Below are 24,847 nucleotides of genomic sequence, written 5' to 3' on the forward strand. Positions count from 1 at the left end.
TGAAAAAGGAGCAAAGTCAACATAATCAAAGCTAATAGAGCTCTCATTGATTAAGCAATGTTTCACCAAAAAATAAAAACAAAGAACATGAGCATAAGCCACTCAAGTCTTGTACACATCATCTTTGGAAAGAAAGAAAATGGCCTACATGTGAAATACAATGTGTGTTTACATCCACCTGTAATAGACGATAATGATGCCACCAGGGTGTGGGGTAGAATAGGATAGAAGACAGCATGAGGAAAAAATGTGGAGACAAGAGAGTGTATGATTTACTTAAGGTTTGCCTAGACAAGTAGTTGCAGTGCGTTTCATAGAGGAGCAATACAAAACAGTGAAATGGAATCAAGGAACCTGGCTTTGAATCCTAGCTCAAACACAACTGTGTAACTACAGAAAAGTTAGTTTGCTGAGTGAGGTTTTTTTTTTCTTTATTCTCTTATTTTATGTAGTGTTATGTTGTCTTCAGGAGAGCTAAAGAATTATAGTTTGCTATCACTTAGATAGAAACAAATAAACTGTCTCTCGGGCTTTTCTGACTGAGTAATCCAAAAGTGAAGAAATCAAATTAGGATAGCAGGGTTAAACACTTGTCTCTACACTGTGGGTGTAGAGTATCCACATTTCTTCATCACTAAATGAACACCATACTGCCTTTCCATGGATGTTGAGAGATCAGAGAAAGTCTTTAAGTAAGTGGAAGCCTTGATGATGATGATATTGCCCATTACGTTGATGTTATGATGAAGTGGAAAGTGAGCTAGCTTTGGAGTCTGTGGATATGATTTCAAATCAGAATTTTTCTACTTATTACCTGTGTAATCACTTAACCTTTTGAGATTTCACCCTCATCAGCTATTTAATGATTGGGTGGTAATAGTTAACCTGAGAGGCCCCTTCTGGCTCTGAATCTATAATCCTATTACCTTCTGACGCTCATTTAACATAGTATATTTTATTCTGTATTAGTTATCATTTTATATTCATGCTGTCTTAGCTTGACTAGACTAGAAGTTCCTTGAGGGGAAAATATGTCACATTTATCTTTGTATTCCCATCACATGGTATACTGCCTTGGATATGGTTGTCACATTATTTTATTTTAAATTTACTACATAACATTTTCTCAGATATTTTACTTTCCAAAATATTAATCATTAGAATGATTCTCACCTTCCAGACAAGAGGAGCCATGAACATAATTTCTGATGATCCGCTGATGGAAGTAAGCTTTCACAAGAGGAAATAACTACCCAGTTGAATTCACTTCACTCCAACAAACATTTATTAAATGTCTACTAAGTCCTAGGTACTGTGCTTTGCACCTAGGATGTAAATACAAAATTTAAGACAGTTTCTGCTGTCAAATAGCTTAACTTTTAGGGAAACAACTCGTGTGCATAAAATACATAAATCCAAAATGTACACCATGCATGAAGACTCTGGCATAGATGGGTCACATTACTTCCCCAAATACACAGCCAAGGAGTGCATCCAGTTCTCCAGGACTCAGTATTCTTAGAGACCTGTACAGATTCTAGCCTTTGAATTGGGCTTTGTTTTACACATCTTGGATGAAGTCATACATAAAGCCATAGGCTTTAGGTCAAAATTATGTTAGAGAGTTCAATTATTAAACAATTATCCCATCGGTTATGGAAGTTATCAAGATTCTTCTTTACTTTGAAATAAAAAAATACTGTCCCATGCTGTCACATACTGGATGTGATGAACGTATCCAGTTCTCAGAGCCTTAATTAAAATTCATGAAATACAACAGTAAAATATAATCAGAAACCACTGTTTTCAGTTTGAATAAAAACATTTCTACACACTTCATGGCAAATGATTAAACTAGAAATGTTCATTCAAATAATATACCGAACTTGTGTCTAAGCTGCTTTGGGCATATCATTTAAAAATGGCAAGGAAGTTCTGGTAATGAAGTACAATAATCTTATGGGAGTTCCAGTGAGCAGAGGAAATGGCTGAGTACCTTAAAAAGCATGTCAATGGTCATCTGTATCAGGAAGTTCACTTCCTTCCCACCTAGGTAGCATTGTTCTTCCAGTCCATTTTGAAACCAATGACATATTTCATGAAAGAATAAAGAAAAAGTCATAAGGTAAGAGTCATGTTTCGTGGCTGAAACCTAAAGTAGACAGAGTTTGGTCTAGCTTCTTGGGTTGTCAGCTGCCCAGCAGTTCAGTTCTTCACTTGAATTTATTGTCTTCAGAATTAATTGTTAAAGGCTCTTGGGAAGCAGCAGGAGTATATTAAGAATCAGCCTGATTTATTTAGCATTGTGCCTTGTGACTCTTTGTCTGTAAGGGTAGGGAGCATCACTTCTTGTATAACCTTCATTCCTCTCCTCTCTCCCTCCTTCCACATAGTGTCTTGCACATAATAAATGCTTGTTGTTTGATTTGAGGTCTAGCATCAAAGAAATAAGGCTCATTTAGAGGGTGCTGGTGGGTCAGTGTTGACCTCTGAATAGCAGCTGGATTCTCTATCCCTGGTCCTGAAAAGTACTTTTGCCTAAGATGTAAATATTGGTGTATTGAAAAGAAAAAATGTGGGGTTTCCCTTCCTCTGAGTTATTATAAATCTCCTTTGTGTCAAGCAGATAAATGTTCCATTGTCACCAGGGGATACTGCTGGTAAATGGCTGGTATAACATTACTGGCCTTATGCTGCTAAGGTGAAATTCCTCCCCTAGTAATGTAGTGACTACTTCTGGAATATCATGCTCAGTAGGTGGGCATTAATTAGAGCTAACGGCCTATAATTGCAACTGCCTTTATTCCTTCCATTCTAGGAGGCTGGTACTGTCAAAAGTCTCACTTTCACTGAAGCATCATAATTAACACAAAGTCTAATGTGAAAGGCAGATGAGGCTGAGTACCAAAATAGTTCTGAGCTCCCCAAGGGTGTATGTGTGCAGGGGTGGGTGGATGAGGAGAAAGCTGTGGGAAGGAGAAGAAGCTTATTATATTGACCTTCAATTAATTTCAGTCTGGAAATTTGGGGATCAGCTCTGCAAACTCTCATTGGCAGGCTGGACTCCTTGACCATTCCTTAAATAAAGACCTCAAAATATTTTAAAAAGTAGTAAGCCTTCACTGAATATCGGCAAGCTGGGCTTCTCATTATAGGATCTATGTTGGAGACATCATTTAACTCCTTGGCCCCTCTTTTTCCCATTCATAAACTAAGATTCCTTTTGTTACAAGATGATATTGTTTTAGTTGAGGAAATGAGAGATTAAGGAAAAATTATAGACTCATAGAATTAGAAGTAGAAGGGATCTCAGAGGGTAACTGGGCCAATGTTCTCACTTTACAGATGAAGAAACAGATTTACAGATGAAAGTATTGAGCGATTTGTCCAAGATAACAGAGGTAGTATCCAAGGTGGGATTTGAACTGAGATCCTTTGTCTCCAGAGTCAGGGGTCTCTCTACTATATCATATCACTTCCTCTGACTTGTGAGGTCCTGAAAAGTTAATAATGTCTGTGGAGCCCTTGGAGTGCCTTGAAAGAAAATTTGAGGTATTTTTTCTTATTATTACTTCTGGTCTTCCGATTCCCCAGAAATCTGGGAACACATTTAAGTGATTACTTTAGGAAGAGTCTAGTAGAAAAGTAAGACTAATACATTTCTACACTTGGCAGCTCCCATGTAGCAGAGGACCCTAGGTGCACTTACAATCAGTATCATATCCTCATTCTTTTCCCCTCAATTCTGCTTAGAACATAATGAACTCGGAACACCTGCAATCCATCTCCAAGAAGACCAGCTTTTGTGTGCATTCCAGCAGGTGGCCTGCAGTCCTCTTCACATATGCATGGTTATTTTCTAAACTCTAATGAGCTGCAGAACTGGCATGAGAGCAAGTCATAGTAGATGGATAAGTTGCCTCCTAAAATCCCACTGCTCCAATTAAGAAGGCATGACATCAAAGAATGAAAAAGGTGGAGGATAATTGTGGCATTTGGGCTCGGTAACCTAGGTAGGGCTGAGGACTCTTAGGTGGACTCTTGGGTCATAAGTCATTGCTTTTCATCTTAAGTCATTTATTTCAAATGAATCCCTAGATTTCTGCAAATTTTACCTTTGAACACAAGGAAGGCATCACATTAGGTACTCCTCATATAAAATGAGTAGTGCCTCATTTTTGAGGTACTCCTCAAATAAAATTTTTAACCTAAAAGTTTATGGATGGATTTTAGGGGCCCATGAACATGGTTGGGGGAAAAAATCCTTATTTCTTCTAAACTCTTTGTGAATTTAGCATTTCTTTTAATTGTTTAAAATCATTCTGAGGTTTCTCACCAGACTGCCAAAGTGGTCTATAACACACACACACACACACACACACACACACACACACACACGCACACGCACAAGAATGCATGCACACGCACGCACGCACACAAAAGGTTAAAAATTGTTCATATAAAGGAACGGCAATCATGAATAATAAAACCCAAATGTGCCATATTGTTGCTAGTTGGGGGTGGGTGTATGTGTGATATAGTCACAAGGCAATGAAACTAGTGACAGACAAGGAGCTTCTGATGTTCCCTTCTCTTGTGACTTGTGAAACAATTGTAAAATGATGCATTAAGAATATGTTGACACCTGCAAATTCTTGTGTGCCTTCTGTCTCCAAATGCAGCAAATGACTGAGAAAAAGCAGCATTTGGGTAGCTCAGTGGGGATGAATGGACTGCTGTTTTAAGCTTTTCACTGAATAACAAGAGGATGAGCAGAAGTTGAGGAAGTAAAGAAATTCTAGGAAAATGGGATAATGACTTCTAAATTAAATCAATATATTCTTTCATACTTGGGGATTTCAAAGGTGGAGATGTGGAGGAAAATGAAAAATTTATTGGAAAATGGTTCAGGACTGAGAAACAAAAGAGGCCATAGGCCTGTGGAATACACAAAATCTTCACAAATCTATACAGTATGAAAATTTCCTTCAAGAAGAATCAGGAAGCCCTGGACCTGGTGAATAATTCATAAAATCCCTCACTTGATCTGTCCATCCCTGCTAGCTAGCACCCTATATCTCTCTTTCCTTTTGTGGCTAAACTCCTTGAGAAGGTCATCTGTACTTTGTGCCTCCACTTCCTTTCTTCTCACTCTCTTATGAACTCTCTGATGTCTGATTTCTGGCCTCATCATTCAACTGAAATAGATCCCTCCAAAGTTCCCAATGATGTCTTAATTTATCAATCTGAAGGCATTTTTTTTCCTCAGTCATCATTTTTCTTGACCTTGCTGCAGTCTTCGACATTGTCTAGTACCCTATTCTCCATACTTTCATTTCTCTCAGTTTTCATGATAATGCCCTCTCCAGGTTCTGCTGCTTGTTTGATCACTCCTTCTCAGTCTCCTTTGCTGGATCTTCATCCAGGTCATGCAACTAACTCTGGATTTCCCCCAAAGCTCTCTTCTTGGCACTCCTCTTCTCCCCCTAAAATATTTTGCTTAGTGAACTCATCAGCTCCCATAATTCAATTATATTCCTTTGCAGGTTATCCTCTTATCTATTGTTTTAGCCCTAATCCCTCTCTTGATCTCCAGTATCTCCTCTCCAACTGCCTATTGCACACCACAAACTTAATGCCTTGTAGATTTCTTAAATTCAACATACCCCAACTTAAGCTTATTATCTTTTCCCCCCAAAGCTCTCTCTTCTTCATACCTTCATTATAACTGTCAAAAGTACCACCATCCTGCCAGTAGACAAGGCTTGCAATGTAGGTGTCATCCTCAACTCCTCACTCTGTCACTCCCCATATCCAATCTTTCCCCAAGACCTATCAATTTTACTTTAAAAACATTTTTTGCATAAGCCCCCTCTCTCTTGTGATACTAGCCTTGGTGTAGGCCAGGGGTGGGGAACCTGTGGCCTTGAGGCCACATGTGGCCCTCTAGGTCATTAAGCATGGCCCTTTGACTGAATCTAAACTTCACAGAACAATTTTTTTGTTCTCTTTGAGGTCCTAGAAGGATGTAAGTGGCCTTGAGGCTGCAGGTTTCCCACCCCTGGTGCAAGCCTTCCCTACCTTACACTCCAGCTAGTATACTGGTCTTCTGGTTGGTAACCCTGTCTTAAATTTCTCCCCCCTCCAGTCCACCCTCCATCTAGCTATGAGATTCTTCTTCCTAAACTACATCCCCATTTGATCATTTCCAAAAAACTCCCTATCACCTCCAGGAACAAATGTGAAATCCTGTATTTATTATTCAAAACCCTTTGTAACCTGGTCCCCTTCTATGTTTTATATCTTCTTATGCCTTCCTCTTCTCCCTTCATCCCCAGGAGATCTCCAAACTTAGGGCATTTTCACTGGCTACTTTTTTTTCTCATCTCTGCCTGCTGACTTCCTGGTTTCCTTCAAGTACAAGCTACAGTCTCACCTTTTCCAGGAAATCAATCCTAATTCACCTTAATACTAGTGCCTTTCCTTTTCTGATTTTCTCAATTTTCTCTTGATGTACGTAATTGTTTTGTTGTCTTCCCCATTAGACTGTGAGCTTCTTGAACACAAGAACTGTTTTTTGCTTTTCTTTGCATCCCCAGCACTTAGCACAGTACTTGGCATACAGTAGGAACTAAAAATTTGCTAGTTAACTTGACTTGTTAAACACCCAGATGTGAAATGATCTATATCTCAATAGACTCGAGACGAACATAGGTTTGGGAATCAGTTCTAAATCAACTTTCTGTAAATGGTATAACCATCAATTTGATGGAACAAAGGCAAAAATTCATGCCATATTAAGAAAAACAAATATGAGAAAAATATGTTGTATAATTAAAATGGCTCCAATGAAAACTATTTAAGCAAATTATTGATATCCCCAAATGTGAAATGGACAAAAGAATAGAGTATGACATGACAATACATATTTCCTAAGGAAGGTTAGGATAAAGATTGGACTAGAATTGTGGTCCTATTGCTACGGAGAAGATGGTATCTACCAATATAGGTCAGCACCTTCTCTGCAATTTATAGTTTTAAAGAATCACCTAGACCATTGAGAGGTTGAGTCACTAGAGGTAGAACCTGAACTCCAGATTTCTCTAAGGAAGTTTAACTGATATAAACCAATTATCACAATGAAGTCAAAGGAGTCAAGAAACCATCCTAGTCAGGAAGCACTTGATCTTACCAAGCAGTGTGATATAATAACCAGGAGTTATACAGGAGAGAAGCCAGATGATGTGGGAGAAGAAAAGAGCATAGGTGCCATGCATATTGTGTCCTAGGTAAAACCTCAAAAGCGTTCCACTATGCTTTAAGTAAAGAGAGGGGCTTCTGGTCAGTAGCTAATTGTTTGAGCACTTCCACTGGGGCTGCAATAGGCAGAACGGTTACAAGATCTTCCACATTTTGGGTAGATGTCTCATGTAGGATTAATGAGAGGAAATGGACAAGAGGCACAAAGGATGAGGAAAAACTGCCTGTGAATAAAATTATTAAGACTTGCTTTTTTTTTCTTCTTACAACACAGGAATTTTCCAGGATTCTACTCCCCACCTCTCTACTTCAAAGCTTCTCCTAGTGAAATTGCAGGGAGGCAATGAGACACAGGAGGGTTAGTACTGGTTCTGGAGTCATAATTTCTGTGTTCAAATTCGAACTCTGCTATTTAGTAGCTTATGTAACCTTGAACAAGACACTTCACTCTTCTCATCTGTAACATGAGAGAGGTAGACTAGAATTCAGCACTTCTTAATTTGTGGGTTGTCACCCCATCTAGGGTTGCAAAAATTTTGGCAACAGTAAAAGGTTTCTGAACATGCAACAACCAAAAATTAATTAAAAACTAAATGTGTAATGAATCTGAGGTGTTTCTGGCTGTGCTTGCCAGTGTTGCAACTTCATTGCAGCCTGGGTTCTGAATACAAGGTGCACTTTGCACTGGGCATGCCCTCAGACCACACAATGCAAGGTAAAGCTGCTGAAATGCGAAAAGGGGTCTGGAGCAGAAAAAGTTTAAGAAGCCCTGGACCAGATGTCCAAGAAGAAACTTAGGTTTCTTCCAGTATATATGATACTAACAGGGGTTAGGCAAAGCATATTGAGCCAACAATCATATCTCTGTGTATGTAACCCTCTACCTATCTATCGAAAGGAGAGAAACATGTTTCATCTTTTATCTTCTGGGATCAATTACAGGATTTGCTGTGAAATCAGTTGCTTTTTAGTGTTATTTTCATTTATATTATTGAAATCATTGTGTATATTTTCTCCTGAATCTTCTTACTTCACTCTGCATTAATTCATGTCTTACGTTTCTCTGAGTTCCTCACATCTGTCATTTCTTATGACATAATAATATTCTATTACATTAATGTACTACATTTAGTTAATTTATTTCCCAATTGATGGGTTAAGGTTAATCATCCATATTATTTCCAACTTTTTTTCTACCACAAAAGTACTACCATAAATTTTAAGTATATGTATGTATGTATGTATGCATGCATGTATTTATGCATGTTTGTGCATCCTTTCTTTCTGTCTTTGAAAACCTTAGAATACATACCAACCAAAGAAGTCTCTGTGTCAAAGAGTATGAATATTTTTTAAATTTAGTGACATTTCTTAAGTAATTCCAAATCACTTTCCAGAACAGATGGGCCAATGTAAAGCTCAGAACAACAGTATCTTTATGTGTCTATATTTTCACAATCCAACATTGACAACTTCTGGGCTTTTTAAAATCATCTTTGCATTTAAGCGGGTATAAAGTGAAACTTTCCAGTTGTGTTCATTGGTATTTTAGTATTAGTGGTAATTTTGAGAAATTTTTGTATGAATATAGATGATTTGTACTCTTTTGAAAATAGTTCATATACTTTGACCACTTGTCTAATGAGATGTGATTCTTACTTTTATATATTTGTTTCAATTTCTTCTCTATTGTGGATGTTTTGCTTTGAATTATTTTAAGAATTTACCATAATATTGTGAATATTCAAGAAAGCTTAAGTAGGAGGATTTGTGCTTGGCCCTATCTTAACAACACAGATAGACAGATGACATCCGCACCAAATTTTCAGATGACAAAAAGTAGGAAAGACAGCTAACAAACTGGATAGAAAAGACAGTATATCAAAAGATCTCAAAATAATAGACTATTAAATTGAATATAATCCAATGAAATTTAATGGTAATAAATGTAAAGTCTTGTACTTAGGATAAAAAAATCAACTTCATAAGTATAAAATGGAGGAAGCATGGTTAGCCAACAGTTTGTGTGAAAAAGAACTGAGAGTTTTGGTGTCCTGTAATTTAATACTGGTTAGCAGTGTGATATGATAGATTAAACATGCACACACACACACACACACACACACACACACACACACAAATGAGGTCTCGGGCAGTGTTAAAAGAGACATTGTTCAGGAATAAGGAAGTTATAATTCCACTGTATTTTGCCTTGGTCAGACCACTTTTGAAGTATTATGTTCAGATCTGGAACCACATTTTAGAATAGACATTGATAACCTAGAGAACTTCCAGAGGGAGAAGCCAGAAATGGGAAGGTTGCTCTAGTCAATTCCATATGGAGCGTGGTTGAAGGTACTCGAAAAGTGAAGATATTAGGGAAGATATGGTAGCTATCTTCAAGTATCTGAAGGACTATTATGTAGGAAAGGTATCAAACAAGTTCTGTTTGGCCCCAGAGTGCAGAAGATGAAGGCCTGGGTGAAAATTGCAAGGGATGGGTGAAAAATAGCTACTGAGGTCCTTCTAACTCTGAGATTTTGTTATTCTTGTTTCTAACTCTAAAAGTGTTGTCTGGTCATTGCAGATTCCTGGTTATATCCTCAATGTGTTTTTATGTTTAAGGCTTTCTTAATTATCTTGAATAACAAAAGCAAAAGTAATTATGAAATAAATCTCCCACATTGACCCATGCTTGGTGGTTAGTACATCTGCATTCAAGATCTGGTACTGTGATGAAAAGAAATGTCCAGAATACCTAGATGGTAAATTCCTAAGCACACTTTCCCAGTGAGTCTCTAGCCTTAAGGGTATGATTTTACTTACCATCAGGAGGCTTTGCCCTTCAGATATAATTATGAGTCTGATGTCTGATATAATTATGAGTCTAATCCTGGACTATGGGTGGGCTTGGAGATTTTATTCATTCCATTCACTTTCCAGGTATGTTCAAAATAGTGAAGCATTGAGGAAAGGTCCTTGACTAAGTATGAGCCTAAGAACAAAAGAAATTCCTACTAGGTCAGACTCCAGTCCCTTCTTCCCAGTATTCTGTTTCTAATAGTTACCACAAGGAATTTTTTGCCCTAGGACACTAGGTCAGTTGTTGTCCATTTCATATGTAACTCTAGGGATTACTATGTTAGCCTCACTGTCTGATGAGTCAGATTCAAAAGCTCTCAAGTTCTTAGTAATTCTGCCCGTGGAATTATAGTTATGAAATACATGAATGGGTCATGAGAATGCCCTCAGAGAGCTGAATCTAAAAAAGAACTACAGAGTTCAGATAGGAGTCCTGTGCTAGAAAAGATCACTCCCTCCTGTATGGCTCCAAGAGTTGTCTTATTCCCATATTCTATAAACAAAGGAACCCAAAGAAATGCACAGACAGGGTCAGCCAAAGGTATCTATAAGAAATGAGATTAAATAAGTCAGACATAATTGCTAATGAATAAAAATATTTGATTAGAAATGAGTATCAGTCACAAAGATATGAAGGAATGCAAGGGTTAAGGGGGTTAGGACCACCAGGTCCTCCATGGTTTTTTGGGGGGTTTTTTTGGGTCTCAGTGCCAAAGTATAGTAAGAGAGAGCTCATGATTAAAATTAAGAAAAACAAACGAATATTTACATACTTTTTTCCTGTCTGTTTATGTAGCATTTACCTCTCATGATCTCCCTTGGAGGTTAGGGTTTGAAGAAAGGACCTGCAAATGTCACTGCCATTGGCTTCTGTGGTCATGCTGCTCCTCTGGGTGTTGGGGGATAGCACTGTTACCTCTTTTTTCTTACCTTTCTCTCCCTCTCAAAAAGATGCTAAAGAACTCCTGCTGTAGGAAGAAAACCCCACCCTCCTGTCCTGATCTCACATTAGCTTCCTCTTTTCTCAATAGGAAGAAATACAGTTGCCAGGGTATTTAGCAGTTTTAGCCAGCCCACTTCAGCCAAGCCTTAAGCAAAGTATTGTTACATATTGTTTAACAGTATCTTAGAACTGAAAAAAATGTCAGCCTTTAATGTTCAGGGCTATACCTATATCAGATTTCATACCATCTTGGGGAGGGAGGGGAGAATTTAGAACTCAAAATCTTATACAAATGAATGTTGAAAACTAAAAAATATATAATTAATTAATTAAAATAATAAATAAAAGAAGGCTATAAAATATTTGGGGCTATATTCTCCAAATCCCTACCTCCTCCTTAGTAAGTCATTACAGATCTCTCATTCATTCATTCATTCATTCATCTAAACTTTCCTTAATTATATTTATTTTCTTTTTATATCTACATGGGGGGGAATACCATATGCTTATTACTCATTGGGTAAAATAATGTTTTTTTCTTTTATTTTCAAATTACCAACTTAAAGCTTGCAGGCAATGTCCTTTAATTCTATTAAAAGTTGGTGCCCTTTCAGAAGTGTATTGATCTTGTAGACAGACTTCTGTCATTATTTCCTGTGGTGGTTTATGGGGGAAAAAATGGTAAAACTCTGTGAAAAGATCATGATGGCCTTTATGGCAAGCAGTCATCTCCTTAGCACTTTACCGTCTTTGCTAGTGCACTCAGCACATTGTGGTATGGTCCTGGTGAGGTCTTGGTTAATTGTTAGCATTTATATAATGCCTTGAGGCTTCCCAAACCAGCTTATTTTATCCTCACAACAACTCTGGATGATGGATGTCATTATTATCCCCGAATTACAGGTGAGAAAACTGAGGCAGATATTACTTGCCCAGGATCACACAGCTAGTGAGTGCCTGACCTGAACTTAGATCTTCCTGGCTTACAACAGGAATAGCAGCAGCACCAGGAGAAACGGCAGCAGTAGCAGTAGCAGTAGCAATAGTAGTAATAGTAAAAGTAGCAGCAGCAATAGCAGCAGTAGCAGCAGCAGCAGCAATAGTAATAGTAACAACAAAAATAATAGTAACAACATTTTTGAACCAGGTATCCATTGCTCAAAGAAGAGTTTTCCACGACCACAGTCTATGCCAGAATTCTTGCCCACCATCTTGTTTCACTACATGGATTTTTTTTTTGCCTGAACTCAATCCTGCTAACTAGAAGAATAACTGAACACACATGTCCTTGGCAATGGGCCAACAGGATCATCAGGGAGGTGATGTGATACAGTGGTTTGAGCATTGATCTGAGAGTCTGTAGACTGAATTTAAATGCCACCTCTGATGTTAAATAGCTGAGCGTAACAATGTCCATTGTTTGTCTTAGGGTTACTGAGAAGATGAAACAAGTCAACTAATATAAAGCATTTGGTAATGCTTGAGGGCCTATGTAAATGTCAGGTATACATTTTTTAAAAAAAATCTTAAAATGCTTTATTAATACAAGCTCTTATTATGTCAATGCCAACACAAAGCAAGAGGAAGGGAAGACAGCAAAGCTTTAGGGATCCCAATAGAGTGAATAGTGATATAGAAATAAAACAATACAGAGAATCTTGCCATTTGTTAGAGCTACATTCAGAAAGTCTTTGCAAATAACGACATCAATAAACTCCAATTTACTGTACCAATTCTAAAACTATATAATTGGGATTACACTAACTTTTGAAAAATCATTTCCTCACCTATTAGCCTATCATTAAACTATCCCTTGCTTTCTTTCACATGCTCTGATTAAGGCCTTTCACATGTAGCACAATATAAGGCTATTGCCAGAATGGAGAAGCAAAGTGTCCTTCTGGTATGTGGGCAGAAGGCATGGCTTTGTCGTGATTATTTGAAATGTAGAAATGAGAATTTATCAAAAGCAGAGACATCCTGTACTTTGTGCTGAAATGTTTCCCGCCTCCCTTCCCCCTTCTCCATCAGTTAGTTGTCCTGAGTTTGAAGTCTAGGGTCCACTAAATTTACTCTGTGGTTTTATATTTGTGAATTCATTGTGTAGGGCTTATCCATCTCCAAATTACCTCCCGTCTGGAAGGATAACTTTGCTTTCTTTCCCTGGAGATAGGTATCTTCCAGTGATACATAGTGTGCTCGTGTCCCGTTCAGCAACGATCAAGTTTTGTAATCTCTGGAGGGAGGAAAATATTTAATTTGTCTACCACTTCCCTTTTCTAGGGGTAAGTGACTCTATGATCCCTATTTTCCTCCTCCCCTATATCAGCTCCTTTTAAAAGTCCATTAGCAGCTTTGATTTTCCTTGGGATAGCTGCTTCAGCTGGCCAGACATGCCACATTAGCATCAGCATATTTGTGTTTCTCTTCCTGGGCCTGAGAGAAGGGATCCCCCAACTTGAAAGAGGTGGTGTTTACCTTTCATTTGCTTTCTCATTTCCCTGTTTCATGCTGGTTTTCATCTTAGCTCATACTAGATTCATAGTTTCATGGAATCATAGATTTAGAGCTGGAAGTCACCTTTGAGGGCATCTAGTACAATTTCCTCAATTTTTTTTTTAGTATGGGGAAGCTAAGGCTCAGAGAGTCTGTAACTTGACCAATGTCACACAGCCTGATGGTCAGCTGCAAGACAGAATTAAAATCTAGGTAATTAATTGAATGAATGAACAGTGCTAATTGCTTCACTATTCCATTATCCCGTGATCTTAGCATGAGACTTGCAGAAAAAAAAAAAAAACCTAAGCCAAAACCTGAACTACTTGGTTCTTATCCTGAACATCACCACCACCACCAACGCCATCATCATCATCACTGTCACCACCACCACTCCTCTTATTTGTATAGTATTTTAGGATTCACTATGTCTCATGATTTGTATATGAGAACTGAGGTAAGAGATATCTCTCAAGAAATGTGGAAAAGAGATAGGACAATAGTTAAATGGTCAAAAGATATGACGTTTTCAAAAGAAGAAAGGCAAACTATTAACAATCACGTGAAAAATTGTTCCAAATCTCTAAAAGATTAAGAAAAATGCAAATCGAAATCGAAATCACTCGGGTTTCATCGTATACCTAGCAAATTGATAAAGATGACACAAATGGAAATAGTTCATGTCCTAAGGGCTACAGAAAGGCAGTCAAGCTAATATCCTATTGGTAGAGCTGTGAATTGGTCACCCTATTTTGGAAAACAATTTGGAATTATTTGAGAAAAGTCATTAAACTGTTCCTAACTTTTGATCCAGAGCTCTCCTTACTGAGAATGTGACCCAAGAAAGCTATAAAATAATCTAGCTGCAGCATAGTAAGCACTTAATAAATGCTAGTTGACTCACAGATAAAAATATATCAAAATATTCCTATCAGTAACTTTTTACATTAACCAAAAATTGTAAACAAAGTTGGTACTTATACATTGGAGAATCACTGAACAGGTTGTGATATATGAATGTAATGAGGGACAGTGTGGTACAGTGGATAGAGTGCTGGCCTTCAAGTCAAGAAAGCCTGGATTTAAATCCTACCTCTGACATACTGTCTGTGTAACCCAGGATTAGTCACCTAATCTCTCAGTGATCTAGGATCTCAAAGATTTTTAGTTGCAGGAACTTGTATTGTAGATGGTTTTTCCTCACCTGGGAATTTCCTATGTCAATGGAGTCATGAATCTAGTCCCTATCCCTTTGAAATTAATAGACTATTATCATTCCATTAACAAATGATGAATATAAATAATTAAGAAAAACATGGGAAGACTTATACAAACCAATTAAGATTGAAATAAGCTGAAATATATACGCAATGACAACAATAATGTAAATGAAAAGAACACTAAAATGAAATTGAATATTGAGTAATTATAGTAATGAATCTTAGCTCTAGAGGAAAACTGAATAATTGCCTCCATCTACCTTTTGGTAGAAATGCTTTAGACCAGCAAAGCTTTTCATTTCAGGACTCCTTTATACTCTTAAAAATTACCAAGGGCCTTTAAAGATCATTAATTCCTTGGTTCTTGTGAATTATGTCTGTTGATATATACTATATTGCAACTTCAAATGTCTTAATATTAATATGAAAATAATTTTGATCTTATAGTCATTTTTACCTTCCCTAAAGGGTCTTGGGGATTCCCCAGGGGTCCCTAGACCATACTTTGAGAACCACTACTTTAGTCTATAAGTCTATTGGTGCCCAATGTTCATATCATATCTAAAACAATGACTAAATTTTTTGTTTTTCTTAATATTTTTTAATTGTTACAAAAACAAATTCTTAATTGAGGGCTGGGAAAATGGGACTAGAGAGGAATTCTCTGGTGTAGGTAATGCGTGTCTTGTATGTGCATATCAGGGTTATTTTTAGAAGTTCCTGTTATACACATACATACATATAAATGTATGCACACACATGCATGTATTCATACACATATGTATATATGTATGTACTCACACACATATATAAGCATCAATAATTTTTTTTTAAGAAAAAAGAAAAGAATGTGAGTCAGTCATGTAAAGAGAATGAGAAAGAGCAGAATGACACTAAATCATCTGCTGGTACCTGTGTCATGTTAAAAGATTTAGAGGATGGTTTCTAGCATATTGTGTAGATCCTCTATGAAGGAATAATATGACAGGGACATAGAGTAGGAACCACAGAGGAGGAGGGGAGTAAAAGCGCATGGTTGGAGAAGGACAAGGAGAATGTACTGTTCAGAATGATAAAAACTAATAAACAAGAAACTGATAGAGGGAGTTTCCTTACCAAGACTTTACTTGTTTCCCCTCATCTTTCCCAAACCCAAAAAACTAGCATTATCACTAACTCCATGAGGACAGGGATTATTTTTCATTCTATCTTTGTATGTCCAGTGCTTAGCACAGACTTACACATAAATATTTGGTGGATTTGATTGGACAGGATGAGACTGGATTGCATTGGATTAAATTGGGTTGGGTTGGATTGGATTAGTTATAGATGAAGTTCAAATTACATTTTTCTTTCTCTTAGCCTAGTACTCTTTCCATTATATCACACTATAGCTCCTGTCCTGTGTAGGATGTTCATGTAAAATAATCAAGAAATTCTCTATTTGTGTTTTGAGGGTAGGAATAAAGAATAAAATAGCTTCAGAAACTCTTAGGAAAATAAAGGTTAACTTTCTTTATGTTTAGGAATTCTTAATAGGTATAAAGAAAAATGTTAGTATATTAATTTCCTTTCAATATGATTTTGGAGATGTGTTCCTATAGGAACAATAAAAATAAGAACCCAATGTGTAGAATCCATGATCTAATAAAAACAACACTTAAGATTCCTACAATTTGCTTCAAGCAGCAGTCTTCTGTCAATATGCCACTTATGTGCATTTAATTCTCTCAAGTAGCCCCTACAAGCAGTCAATTAAATGGAAAATCAATTCACTTGACCCTGTAAGCTTAGATAAAAGAATAACCACAGGAAGTCTGGCTACTGGGCCCTTAGACCTAGCTGTTAAGGAGTCCAGCTCACCTGTTATAACTCTAACAAAGAACCTAGCTGACCCACTGCCCCCTCACTTTCTCACTTAGGGGCCTGAATGTTGTGGAAAAAACAGGAAGAAATTTTATTTTTGTGTCTCTCGAGTTAGGTACTTGGGGGCATGTATAGTATAGGTGAAAGAACGCTAGCTCTTAGGTCAGAGGACTTGAGTTCAAATCCCACCTGTCCTAATTTCTACTTACGTGATCTTTGGCAAGTCATTTAAACTTTATGGGTTTCTGTCTCTTGATCTGTAAAATGAGGTTGTGCAGAGTATGGACACGATGGCCTCTGTGGTCCCTTCCGGCTATATTACATTGTAGAAAGAACACTGACTTTGGGTTCTGAGTACTTGATTTCATATCCTAGCTGTACTACTGTGCGATCTTGCATGCCTCTTCAGGCCTCATTTTCCTTATCTGTAAAATGAAGAGCTGGTTGAGATGGCCTCTGTGGGTCCCTTCCAGTTTGTGATTACATCATCTTCTTTCTTTATCCATTCATGCTGACTTTTCTATCTTAAGTTGTTATCTTTCTCATCTCTGTCATGCTACTTGGTCTCTGGTGTGTGGGCATCTCTTTCTTTTTCCTGTCTTTCTTCATGTCTTCTGTTTTTCTCTCATCTGCTACCTCCTTTCCTTTTCTTACAGTCTTTTTTGTTGTTGTGATTGTCTCCGTCTCTCCAGATCATGAATGTCATTGACATCTTGAGCTCAAGATACAGAGATCAATACAATGAACAGCCACAAGGACTCATTATGGTAATGAAACATACAACCCACTTCTGACAGAGGGGTTGTAGACTCAAAGTGCAGAATGAGTCTTTTTTTTAATGACCAATGTAAGAATTTGTTTTGCTTAACAATACATTTTGTGATAGGAGTTTTCTTTTTTCTCAAAAGGGGTTGGGGAGGCAAGAGAGAAATTGTATTGATGAAAAAAATTCAATAAAAAATTTAATGATACAAAGAGACCTAACTCCCATTATTTTTTGTGGGACAGTAGGGGAGAAATGCACAGTGATAGAACCTGAATGCTTAAACAGGGCATCATGGTGGAAAAAGCATTGTCTTTGGGTTCTTAGAACCTTATTTCACATCATGACCATTTTATTTGCTACCTGTGTGACCTTGGCCACCCCTAAGGGCTTCATTTTCCCTCTGAGTGAAATGAACGGGTCAGTCTGGATGATCTCTAAGGCCCCTGTTAGTTTTTATCCCTGGGGTCCTACTCAAGGCACACTGGCCAGACCCTTCATCCAGATATTTAGCTAATAGACTTTCAGGAACTGAAAGAACCCCAGTGGGTGAAGCACATCATCCTCAAGATGTGAAGTTATCCAAGATTCATCAATGAACAATAGAGGCTTTCCATACCTTTAAACCAGCTTCCCAACTATCAGCACCTTGATGACTGATTAATTGACACCAAAGAGGTTCTAAAAGAGCTTTTAGCTGATGAGAATAGTTATAACTTCCACAGAACCAGCAGGGGCTTTTTACATCTCCCTGGGGGTGTCATTAAAGGTGTAGGCAGCTGGAGACCTCAGGTTTTTGAGCTACATCCCCAGCAGATGATGAAATGTTTAAACACAAATCTGTGAGAAGTAAGTAAGCAGAATTTGAAGTTTACCCATAGTAATAAAAGAGTTTAAGAACCACTAGACCAATTTAAAAAAAAAAAAGAATGCTCATTCCCTAATGTGGCTATTCTCCTTTTTGCTCAAACTTCCTGTCTCTTATTATAAACAGACAAATCTACCTTCCACCTTACTGAAAAGGTGGAAGCCATCCAGTGACAGATCTCTTATCTTACTTCATCTTCACATCAACATATGTCTCTCTATATACTTATTCTCTCCTTTTTCAAAATCCTTAGAGGAAAATATATTCCTCTTCTTTCCAAAATTAGCCTCTGCCCTTTCTGTTTTTTTTAAATTGATAACTTGATATTGATAATTTTTGTTTTCATACCTACCATTCTCAGCTGTCTCCATGACCCACAACCACTCCCAGAGAGCCATGCCTTATAATAAAGAATTTCTAAAAGAGGTTAGAAAAAAAAAGTTAAATAGAACTGACCAATACAAGTCTGACACCATATGAAGTGTTCCACATCCATGGTTCCCCATCTCTGCAAACAGGAGGAATCTTCTCATATCTCTTATTTGAATTCTTGCATTTTCATATTTGTTTCTATTCCTCTAGCTTTCAAAAACAAGCAAACAAAAAGCTTTGCTCTGAGTTTATCTCTATATTTTTACCATTCTCCCTCTCTTCCTCTTACTTGACTCAATCCCTTTAGGCTTCAGATATGCTCAGATTAACATCCTAAGTCTCTAATTTACTAGCTTGGTGACTTCAGTAAGTCACTTAAATGCTGAGCATTCCTTAGTCTCCTCACCTGTTTTGTAGAATCTCAGAATTGGAGGGAACCTCAAAGGCTATTAAGTCTGATCCCTATCTAACAAAGACTCTCTTCTACTACATTTCTAGCAAGTAGCTAGGCAGTCTCCATTTGGAAAAAGTTTGGTCATGCATCAAGACATTGATCACCTCACTATGATACATGTAACCTGGAGATATTAAGAACACCAGAGAAAGGCTTCCAAAGTATGTTTGGTAAATCCTCAATGGAAGGCTTATGGGAAAGCATGAATAAAAATTACACAGAATGAGGGGTGGATGAGTTATTATCTGAAATAATTAGAGGAATATCATACTGATTAGATTATGGATCTAATGAAGTACTAAAGGAAGAAGATATTTGGGACAGATGAAGAGTCACCATAGAATCAAGCTAATACTACCTAGACAGTCCTTGAGGGTCAGTTACTAAAAGTCACTCTTTCTTTTTATAGCTTCCCCTTCCTCCCGCTTTGGTCCTATATTTTTGCAGTTTCAGATGTATTTGCAATGACTCCCTTGGACACTCCAGCATTGTGGATATACCTAAAGTAGACCTTTGTGTACATGAATCATAGGTATAAGTTATTTGTAAGTCAGGAACTATATATGCATGATACTGTTTGTTTTTTAAAGAATACGTACTTCTTCACTAACTGGTTTATGCATATATATGTAAAATATGAAACTTTTCACATACACACACGCACATACATGAACCCTGCATATTTTATTCACACACATATTCTTTATGTGTGCATCCATATATGTAAAATCTTATATGCATGCATATATGAGTATATGTATGTACCTGTGTATCTGTACATGTGTATACATATATATATGTAAACATATATATATATATATATATATATATACATATATATATGCAGATAGGTAGAAGAATGGATGGATAGATAGATGGATAGATAGACAGACAGACAGACAGACAGAAAGACAGATAGATAGATAGATAGATAGATAAATAGATAGATAGATTGTAGATACAGATAGATCCAAAGTCAGTGCAGTTTGAAGCTGAATTCCACCGAATTCTGGGATACTGTATGTACATGCATAGATACATACATACCTCTTCTTCCCACAACTTGAGGGACAGCATGCCACAGTGGAAAGAGTGCTGGGTTTGGAGTCAGGAAGACCTAGTTTTGTCTCCTGCTTTAGTCCCTACTAATTGTTTACCCCTGAGCAAGTCACATAACCTCTCTAAGCTTCAGTTTCTTCATTTATAAAATAGGGGTAATAGCAGTAACTAACTCCCAGGGATATGCTAAGAATCAAATGAGACAATGTATGAAGAGCACTTTGCAAACCCATAAGTACTATACAAATATAGCCATTGTTTTTAGATTATAAGTTCTCTGTGGGCAAGAACCATACCTCCTTCTTCTGTACTCCTGTAGTGCTGAGAATATCCTATAGTATTTCAAGGAATATTTTTGTCAGTTGATTAATTCTCTGAAAGTGCCTTTATTAGCTTTGTGTCTCCTAAACTCTCATTCTGTAATCCATAATATCAAACTTGAGTGTGATATGCCAGAAAATTCCTTAAGGAAGTCACAGAAGCCACCAAAATGATTTCTCCATCAGCCTGACTTTGTTCTTTTCTTCTCCTTTCCCAGCTCTGCTTCCAGTTATCCAGACTTGACCATTAGGTCTTAGCTAACTTTTCAACTTGGAAGTTCCCTTAGTGCCTCTGGTCTTTTCACCTTGGAATGTGTTTCCACCACGTACCCCTCCCACTCATTGGTGAATTTGTCCCACCTAGAACCTATGCTTTGTGTGGGAGCCAAGGCTAGCCATACTTCATTTCCACTCTTGAATCTGCTTCTGACTCTACGACCTTTATTACTTTGCCACTGTATGAGTAGCTTCCTTCCTCTTCCATTCTAGTTCCCTTTTATGTGTCATCTTCCACTATTAGAATGTAATTGATTTGAGGGTATGCACCCTCTTTCTTTTGGCTTGTATTTGTATCCTCCATGCTTAGCACAGTGCTGGTTGCTGTGTCTTTTTAGTCGTGTCCAACTCTTTATGGCCCCATTTGAGGTTTTTTTCTTGGCAAAGATACTGGAGTGGTTTGTCATTTTCTTCTCCAGCTCATTTTACAGACAATGAACTGAGACAAACAGGGTTAAAGTCACTTGCCCAGGGTCAAACAACTAGTAAGTGTTTGAGGTCACATTTGAACTCAGGTCCTCCCGACTCCAGGACTCTATCCACTGAGCCACTTAGCTGCCATTTTTGTGTTATCTTCCCCTATTAGAATGTAAGCTATTTCAGTGTATGCCCTGTCTTTCTTTTCACTTTTATTTGTACCCCTCATACTTAGCACACTGCTAGAACTTAGCAAATGCTTAATAAATGCATATTGGCTTGACTGTTTCTACCATGACAGGGTGGGAATGAAAGAGCCTAAAGGCTCCTCTGAAATATTATTCAGGAATCGTCTACTGTTGTAGCAGTCACTTTCTGAGGATTGTTTCCTTTGGGTCACTTGTCAGACTTTGTAAACTTCTAACAAGTTCTATCTAAAGTTTTGTCTTTTTTTTTTGCAAGGCAGTTTAGGTTAAATGACTTGCCCAGGGTCACATAGCTAGTAAGTGTCAAGTATCTGAGGTCGCATTTGAACTCAGGTCCTCCTGAATCCAAAGCTGGTGCTCTATCAACTGTGCCACCTAGCTTCCTCCATGTTTATTTTTTTTTGTTTTAATATATTTTTTATAATTATTCTTCCTTTGTCTCTGTGTATAGATCTCTCCTGGGTCTGGAATTAAATCAATAATGTTTCTGTAAGATCTAGAGGCATCTTTGCCCTCTTTTGTATTATCAGGTCACTTTGTAAGCCATCAGATCAACCATCATGGTGGAAGAAAACATTAACCAAAAGGCTTTTATCCATTTTCACTCGTAGCTATAGCCAACTGTCAACTTATCTTTCCAGGACCATCTTAAGCAGGTGTTGGCAATAGACCACAAAAGGGAAGCTTCATAGATCATTTGTGCCCTTAGGTGGCATATTTCAAATAATTTGATTATCATGGCTAAAGATACTTGGGCTAAATGCGGAGTCAAAATGGACTCTAATTCTACTCTAATTCATAAAATTTAGTCTCTCACCTTCTTGCCTTTGATGATACTGTGACCTCAGACTGAAATACCCCATTTCTTCCTCACTGTCACCTACCTGTTGAATTTCTATCCATTTTTTGAAATTCAAGTACAATCTCCTTCTACTATGAAATATTCAAGTTCCTCTTTGTCAATTGTCCTGTTCCCTTTTGAATGTGAGAGTATTTTATTTTGCATCTTTCTGCTGTACTTGTCATATAGCATATATTTATTATATCTACACTAACTATGAGGATGTCACATCCTCTTACCATATGGTGAGCTCCACAAGGCTTAGTGCCCTATATTATCAAAACTTTTTATCTTGTCCAGTGCCTAGCATGAGGGAATAACAGTGTTTTGACTACTATTGGCACTTAATAAATATTTGTTGGTTGAATGAATTACATTTACCTGCCAAAGGTAACTGTGATATTCTAAGTTATGGAAACATTGTCAGAGTGCTTAAAATGAGGCTGAGTTATCAGGAAAAAAACAAACTTTTCAACTGCTTTAACATCTTTGGTTTCCCTCCAGATTGATTTCTTTCATTAGGGAAAGACTGAACCATCTACATACAATTCTAGCCTCAGGAGGTAAGAGGCTGATTTAGTGACCTTAATTTAGGAGTATCCTGAATTTTCAGGAATTTATTGTTTAATATTTGAGTGCCTACATATGATAGTTAGATGAATTCATAGGGATTTGATAAAAACTTTTCATAAATCATGCCTCAGTTTGAGTCTATAGCACAGTTGGCAATTAAGGCTGCCGCCATTTTGGATTTCAAGACTAGAATTACCTGAATTTAATGATTTCGTTATAATTCCCCTGTCCAAGAAATTACAGTGATATCCTATTACCCCTCACTGAAACAAACAAACAAAAAAACCCCAACTCTGCTCCTCAGGATTATTTGAATTTTTTTCAATCATCTCTCCCCTCTTCTCCCTCAATCTATATTTATAACCTTTAAGATTTGACTTAAAATCCATCTCTTAAAAGAAATATTCCCAGGGTATAACTGTTTGACCTACATGGAATATTTTACTCCCTTCTGTCAATCTATTCAAATGAATTCCATAGAGCCCTGTTCAAGTCCTCCATGGACTTACTCCCTCCAACTTCTCTCATAAAGCCTCCCTTAATATATCAGCCCAAAAATATCTGATCCTGGTCTCAGAGTCAGAACTCAGATTTCAATCCTGGTGCTGGCCTGTAACAGAATCACAGGTTTTAAGCTGCAAGGGACTCATGTATAAAAGTCTTAGCATTCCTTTGAACACGTCTCTAAGAAGGGACCAGCTGATATCTAATTGAAGACTTCAGATGAAGGGGAATCCTGGATCTCCCAAAGCATTCCATTCTGCCCTTAGGCAATTCGAATTGGTAGTGAGTCTTCTTTTCCCCTGGCAAATGTAAATTTACCTCTTTGCTATGTCTACCCCTTGTTCCTAGTCCTGTTATTTGGGGCTAAGCAGAGAAAGGTAAATTCCTCTTTCACATGAAAACTCTTTAAAATCTTGGAGACAACTTTAATGTGTTCTTTAAATATTTCCTTCTCCAGCCTAAGCCTTTCCAATGATGGCAGGTTCTCCTATCTTCTCACCCTCCTCCATAAAAGCTCCAGCTTGTCAACTTGTTTTCCAAAAAGGGATGCCCAGGACTGGACAAAGTCTTGCAGATGTGGCTTGACTAGAAAAGAGCATAATGATACCACTCCCTCCCCCATTCTGGACATTAAGCAGCTCTCAGGAGATGCAGTAGATGATAACAATAAGCTTTTCCCATTGATGACCTATGGTTGACTCATATTGAACTCATCACCCACTAAAAACTCCCAATTTGAAAAAAAAAATGCTACCTCATTGTATCTCCTCTTTCTTGCATTTAAGATATTTATTTTTAGAGACAAAGTGTACACATTTACTTTTATCCCTACTAAATTTCATTCTATTTAATTCAACTCATTGGTCTAGCCTGTCAAGATATTTTTGCATCCTAGATCTGCTGTGTATTGTGTTCGTTATCCCTTCTAGCTCTGACTTAGTTGTAAATTTAGTAAACATGCTTTCTGGCCTTCATCTTAGTCAGTGATAAACACAGGATCAAAAACAGATCCGAGGCACTGCTCTAAAGATGTTCCTCCAAGTTGACATCAACTCTTTAATGACTGCTCTTTGGGTTTAGTCTTCAATCCAATGCACATCTACCTAACTGTACTGACATCTAACCAAGATCTCTCCATCTCATTGACAAGGATTGCATGAGGTGTTTTGTCAGATGCTTTTTTGAAATATAAGTATCCATATACAGCAATCTCCTGACCTTCCAGTCTAGTTACTTTCTTGTTTCAGTGAATTTATAATCTCATCAATTTGAATACTTCCTCAAGGCCTGCAGATAACAATTCATCCTATTCAACTTTTGCTCATGCCCTCCCAGAAACTCTTCACAGGGCCTCCAGCCAACATTCTGGGCTGTGCTTTAGAACTTCCAACATTCTGTGGATACCAACAGAGCACATAGGCTTTCATATGTTATCCTGTTCCCTTACTGCATTAACGGCTGACCCCCTTGCACTCACATATCTCTCTATTGATATTTATGCCACTTTTAACATACAGTTGTTTGTTAGTAACATGCTGCCTATTTAT

This window comes from Phascolarctos cinereus, unplaced genomic scaffold (assembly GCF_003287225.1).
Source record: "Phascolarctos cinereus isolate Bilbo 61053 unplaced genomic scaffold, phaCin_HiC Scaffold_5;HRSCAF=322, whole genome shotgun sequence".
Classification (NCBI taxonomy): Eukaryota; Metazoa; Chordata; class Mammalia; order Diprotodontia; family Phascolarctidae; genus Phascolarctos; species Phascolarctos cinereus.